Source organism: Arachis ipaensis, chromosome B01 (assembly GCF_000816755.2).
Source record: "Arachis ipaensis cultivar K30076 chromosome B01, Araip1.1, whole genome shotgun sequence".
NCBI lineage: Eukaryota > Viridiplantae > Streptophyta > Magnoliopsida > Fabales > Fabaceae > Arachis > Arachis ipaensis.
The window spans coordinates 59,701,786-59,709,081 of NC_029785.2; positions in this window are offsets into that span (position 1 = coordinate 59,701,786).

Below are 7,296 nucleotides of genomic sequence, written 5' to 3' on the forward strand. Positions count from 1 at the left end.
TAGCAAAGCTGAGTCACAATCTGAAAAGGTTCACCCAATTATGTGTCTGTGGCATTTATGTATCGAGTAGTGCTAGGGAGCCAATGGCCTAAGTGTACAATATGTACAATGGGCTAAATCTTTGGTTTATGAATTAAATGAACATCACTTATACTATGCAGAATAACCATCCGGATACCAGGGATAATAAACATCTCATGTTATAAAAAGCTAATTTTGGATTCACCAAGGTTCGAACTCTTAACCTTCCGCATCTGGAACTCTTATACCATGTTCTGAAACCACTCATCCCAAAAGCATAACCTGACAGGATAATGTAACACTAATAATGATATCTCTAATACTTTTTAAACCTTCATTGTACACATTGTACGCTTAGGCCATTGGCTCCCTAGACTTTCTCTTATGTATCCGGTGGTAATATTGGAAAACAAAGTGCTTAGGGCCACGGCCAAGACTCATAAAATAGCTGTGTTCAAGAATCATCATACTGAACTAGGAGAATCAATAACACTATCTGAACTCTGAGTTCCTATAGATGCCAATCATTCTGAACTTCAATGGATGAAGCGAGATGCCAAAACTATTCAAGAGGCAAAAAGCTACAAGTCCCGCTCATTTAATTGGAGCTATGTTTCATTGATAGTTTGGAATTTATAGTATATTCAAGTTTTTTTATCCTATTTGATTTTCAGTTGCTTGGGGACAAGCAACAATTTAAGTTTGGTGTTGTGATGAGCGGATAATTTATACGCTTTTTGGCATTGGTTTTAGTATGTTTTTAGTAGAATCTAGTCACTTTTAGGGATGTTTTAATTAGTTTTTATGTTAAATTCATATTTCTGGACTTTACTATGAGTTTGTGTATTTTTCTGTGATTTCAGGTATTTTCTGGCTGAAATTGAGGGACTTGAGCAAAAATCAGATTCAGAGGTAGAAGAAGGACTGCTGATGCTGTTGGATTCTGACCTCCCTGCACTCAAAGTGGATTTTCTGGAGATATAGAACTCAAAATGGCGCGCTTCCAACTGCGTTGGAAAGTAGACATCCAGGGCTTTCCAGCAATGTATAATAGTTCATACTTTGGCTGAGTTTAGATGACGTAAAAGGGCGTTGAACGGTAGTTCTATGCTGCTGTCTGGAGTTAAACGCCAGAAACACGTCACAAACCAGAGTTGAACGCCAGAAATACGTTACAACCTGGCGTTCAACTCTAGAAAGAGCCTCTGCACGTGTAACATTCAAGCTCAGCCCAAGCACATACCAAGTGGGCCCCGGAAGTGGATTTATGCATCAATTACTTACTTCTGTAAATCCTAGTAACTAGTTTAGTATAAATAGGACTGTTTACTATTGTATTAGACATCTTGGGACGCCTGGTTCTTAGATCATGGGGGCTGGCCTCTCGGCCATGCCTGGACCTTTCACTTATGTATTTTCAACGGTAGAGTTTCTACACTCCATAGATTAAGGTGTGGAGCTCTGTTGTTCCTCAAAGATTAATGCAAAGTACTACTGTTTTTCTATTCAATTCAACTTGTTCCGCTTCTAAGATCATTCGCACTTCAACCTGAATGTGATGAACGTGACAATCATCATCATTCCCTATGAACGCGTGTCTGACAACCACTTCCGTTCTACTTTAGATTGAATGAGTATCTCTTGGACCTCTTAATCAGAATCTTCGTGGTATAAGCTAGATTGATGGCGGCATTCATGAGAGTCCGGAAAGTCTAAACCTTGTCTGTGGTATTTCGAGTAGGACTCTGAGATTGAATGACTGTGACGAACTTCAAACTCGCGAGTGCTGGGCGTAGTGACAGATGCAAAAGGAGGGTGAATCCTATTCCAGAAAGCAGAGGTTCAGAGGAACGAAAGCATCTTTATACGCTTATCTGAAATTCTCACCAATGATATACATAAGTGTTTCTATCCTTACTTTCTATCTATTTTATTATATATTTTCGAAAACTCCATAACTATTTTATATCCGCCTGACTGAGAATTACAAGGTGACCATAGCTTACTTCATACCAACAATCTCCATGGGATCGACCCTTACTCACGTAAGGTTTATTACTTGGACGACCCAGTGCACTTGCTGGTTAGTTGTATCGAAGTTGTGAATGAAAAACGATTTATTAAGACGTGCGTACAGAGTTTCTGGCGCCGTTGGCTAAGATCACAATTTCGTGCACCAATAATCAACACCAGTTCTTCGTCCTGCTGCTTAGGTAGTTGATTTTGATTATGTATTGTTGTTTGCTATTATATTTGAATGTGGTCTAACTTCGCTAGAATTTCAGGAAAATAAAGTATAAAAATAACATGACATTTCCATGATGAAGCTTTTATGTTTGGAATTGTATTATGCTGCTCATTCTTTTCTATTATGTAATTTAATGTCAAGATATATCTTTCTAATTAGATATAGACAAATGACATGCCTGTCATAATACAATGAAACTCAAAACAACATATTAATGAGTCCATGTTAACCAGGTAAATGATTAATTTAGGAAGGACATATGTTTTTCCAAGTTATTAAGCTAGTACCATCTTCCTAACAAATAAACCAATATCTTGATAATTCTCATTTAAATTTATAGAAAGAGGAGAAAAAATTTGGATGACAAATATTTCTCTTCTTATGATACCTTAACAAATATTTCTCTTGATGGGTAATATTCTATTCTTTACAGCATTAGATGCTATCTATGAGGGCTTTATCTAAATTTTTTTATGCATATTTTAACATAATAAACTAATTATCTGTTAAAGCAGCAGCAGAAGCCAGGAGTGAGGGTTCGTTAACTTGCAACTCCTAATCGCCAACCAAATTCTCCAGTAGAACCACAAGATGAGGAACCTCAATCTCTTGCCTCATGCACAACTTCAAGTTAGCTCCAGAAAGAGGTAACAGAAGAGGTTGGTTCAGCCCAAGTGCCAAAAGCAGCTGCTCCTAGGTGCAATTTTAAGTTGTCAGAAGTCTCTTGCAGTAGGTTCAAGTATTCCACCCAAGTCCCCTGTGGCAGGTTTAGGTATTCCTCCCAGGTTTGTGGTGCACGAATTCCCACACTTTCGTATAGCTGTACCAGCAAGTGCACTGGGTTATCCAAGTAATACTTGAGCGAGTTAAGGTCAATCCCACGAGAATTGTAGTTTGAAGAAAGCTATGGTTATTGATAGAGAGAATTTTTTTCGTATAGAATCAATTCGTTGGTAGCATAGTCCAAACCAACAATGAATTCTCACTATCAAATATTAAATTCAAATCATGTAAACCGAAAGTAATTAAACCTCGGGTCATCTTCCCTAGGAGTTGCAATTAAGTGTACAATCATTGGCTATGAGAAAGAGAGCATGAGAAATTGGGAATGAAAGCAATAGGTGCAAGTAATGTAAATAGTAGGAAAGTAAATGAGCATGCAAGGAATGTAAATGGCAATTCTTGGCAAGAATTGGGGAGTTTAGGATTCCTATCCTAGTTATGGACCACAAACATGGCAATTGTGTGGAATCAATCCAAATCAGTCAATCCTCCTTGAGAATTAGTCAAAATGCGTAATTGATCTCAATCCATAAGTTCTAGTCAACTCACTAATTACTTAGTCAAAGACTAGCGTCAATGGAAACCAAACCAATTAATCATTCTCAAACAATGCGGAATGGACATCCACAACTCAATTTCACCCAAACACCCAATTTCTCAACCAAGAGTGTGAAAATTAAACATGCAAAAAATTAAACATCAAAACAATTAAATAAACATGCAAGGAATTAAAAGTCAAAGTAATAAAAGTCAAAGTAATTAAATGCAAGGAAAGAAAACTTAAAATGCAAGAAACCTCTTGGCAAGTAATTGAGAGCTAAGGCTACCTATCCTATTCATTGACCACAAACACATGATGATTATGAAGAGTTAATCCTATTTAGTCAACCTGACATCGAAGATAAGTCAAATAGGCATAGTTAATTTCAATCCCTAAGTCCTATGTCAACACTAAGGGGTCACATAGAGTCAAGGGAAACCAAATCAACTAACTATTCTAATATATCAAACAAGAATGGACATCAATGACTCAAGGATCACCAAAGTCATCAAATTCAAGCCAAGAGTGAAGGAAAAATAAGTAAAAGCTAAGCCAAGCATTTTATCAAACACTTGGTGTGCATGAAAATAAAATAATATTAAATTGCATTAAAATAAATTCTAAAGCTACCAAAGCAAGAAATTAACAATAACAACTAAAGAAATCAATAAATGACATGGAAACATAAATTTGCATTAATTAGAATTAAAATAACAAAAGTGTTCGTAACATGAAAATTAACATAAAAGAGAAAATAACAAAAGAGATGAAGAAGATAAAGACAAGAAAGCATAAAAACATAAATGAAACTACACTAAAACAAGAATTAAAGTGCTGAAATTAAAAGGAAACTAAGCTAAAAACTCTAATACTAGAGAGAGGGGGGGAGCTTATCTCTCTAGAAACTAAGAGAAAAGCATATAAAATCTAACTCTAATTGCCCCCCTTGTTTCCACTTGAATTGGGGTTGAAATAGTTTCAGAAATGAGTTGGGTTGGGTTTTGGAGGCCCAGAATTCGCCCCCAGCAATTTGCAATTAATGAGCTGACGTAATTCGGGTCACGCATACGCGTGAGTCACGCGTACGCGTCCCTGCGCAAAATTCACTCCCACGCTTACGTGTGGGTCACGCGTACGCATCGCTCGTAAATCTTCGTTGTGCGTATGTGCGTATGCACGGGTGCTGGAACATCCAAACTCCATTTCTTCATGGTTTTTTCCCTTTTGCATGCTCTTTTTCTCACTTCTTCAACCCATACTTGCCTTGAAAACCTGAAATCACTTAGCAAACACATCAAGGCATCATATGGAATTAAAGTGGATAAAATTTAGCAATTATAAGGCCTAAATAGCATGTTTTCACTTTCATGCACAATTTAGGAAGAAATCATGAAACTATGCTATTTCAATGAATAAGTGCAAGAAAAGTTAGTGAAATCCACCCATATAGAGCAAATAAATACCATGAAATGTGGATTCATCACATCCCCACACTTAAACAATAGCATGTCCTCATGCTATACTCAAGCAAGAAACAAGGAGTATTACATTTATTCAAAGCAAGTAAACTACCTACATATAATCTATCTACATGAATGCAACTATTTAGTCAAAATAAGTCAATTTCCAAGAAAGCATATATGAACATACGGGCTAAAGTAATCTCAACCAAGTCAAATCCATAATTGATTAGAGTTATTGAAAAGCATAAACAACTTGCAAGATAAACAATAATAATAAGTGAAAACATGTAATCGAGCATTTGAACCCTCACCGGCTGTGTACCTGCTCTAATCACTCAAGTGTATAGGGTTAATTCACTCATTTCTCTTTTAATCATGCTTTCTAAGATTTGTCTTTCATCTAACAATCAACACTTATTCAATGTATACATACAAATATCATGAGGACTTTTCCATGATTGTAATGGGGCTAGGGAAAAAGGTAACGTTATATATGGTTAAGTGAGCTTGATATTTGCATCTTTGATTAGCCTAAGCTCTCACCAAACTTACATAACAATCTATACAACTCAAAGCAAACCTAACTACCCATTTGTCACTTTTCTTACACACTCATGCATTTTTTTTTCAATCACAACTCATGCATTTTTTTTTTCTCAAACTTTGGGGCATTTTTGTCCCCTTTCTATTTTTTTTTTGAACATGGAAACATATATACAAAAGTGACAATGCATATGGTTTAAGTATTTGATTCATGAGTATGTACCCAATTCTCAAAATTTTCAATCAAAAGTACAAAAATTCACTTTTACCTCAACCAAAGTTCCCAAACATAAAAATCCATTACTGCCCAAAAATGCAAGAAAAGGAGGGCAGATTGAAAAAACCAGTAACCCTTTAAACCAAAAGACAAGGATAAAAGAACTCAAGACTTTGAGCATTAATAGATATTTTATACGCTTTTTGACACTATTTTCATATAATTTTTAATAGTTTTTATTTAGTTTTTTATTAAGTTTTTATAGGTTTTAGTGTTAAATTCACATTTTTGGATTCTACTATAAATTTTTGTATTTTTAGGTAATTTCAGATATTTTTGGATTCTACTTTTATTTTAGTGTTAAATTCACATTTCAGGTTTTTGAGTTTTTATAGGTCAGTACTGTCAATTAATTTATCAGTACGCGTTTTTTACGCAATTTTACTGGCCCGTTTGGCCCAACTTTGGGCCAAACCTTTAGAATTAATGTCCGGTTTTTATTTCTAAATATTTTTCTAAGTTTTTCTACTATTTTTATTTTTCTCACAGAGTACCGGCATATTAAGTCGGTACTGCCGCCAAATTTACCGGTACCTATTTTTACGCAATTTTTTGTAGAAAATTATATTTTTCAACTCAGAAAAATTTACTGAGTCCAAATATCATATTTAAAATTTCTAATTAATATTTTAAAATTTTAAACCTAATTCAAACAATTAAATTATTATTCTTACACCAAATGCTTTAAATTACTACTACATTATAGCAGTATCATATAAACAAGCAGGGGACACACAGCGAGATCGCAGTTGGAACTTGGTAAGGTCAACTATAGAGGAGATCATACACACGTGAGCACGTGCCTACTGCCTATGCCCGTGTACACAGAATAATCTAACAGGGTCAACTACCGGTCTCATCTAAGTCCAAACATGGCAATAAATATGTGCATAGCAAGGTTCAAATCAGATTAATAATAAAATAAGTATGGAAAAGTATAGGTATCTAACAATATTTTTGAATAATATATGCACAATATGAATTAATAAGATTAAAAGAATAAATTAATCTTAAATTTAATTAATAGCATTAAATTAAAATATAATATATTTTTATTTGATTAGTGGTTATTCATGTTGTTTAAAATGATCATTATTTACCTAACACTGTCCAGCGTCTCTTCTTAAGATTCAAATTTTTATTATCCCGCACTTAGTAGAACATGAATAAGAAGCATCCAAGCTGCTGCTTCTTCTCCCACCCTATATTATACTTTAGTGTTCTCATGCTGATACTGTAAGAAGTATTCGTGATTTCAAGTATCTCAATTTTGTCTCCAGCCATCACTTCCTTAATATATTTTAAATATGTCACACTATATAGAGATTTGAGATCTTCACAACTCCGAACCTTCTGTTATCTTTTCCCCATATTGCGCTACAAACTATACTCTCCAAATATATAAAAAAATTTAGTCCCC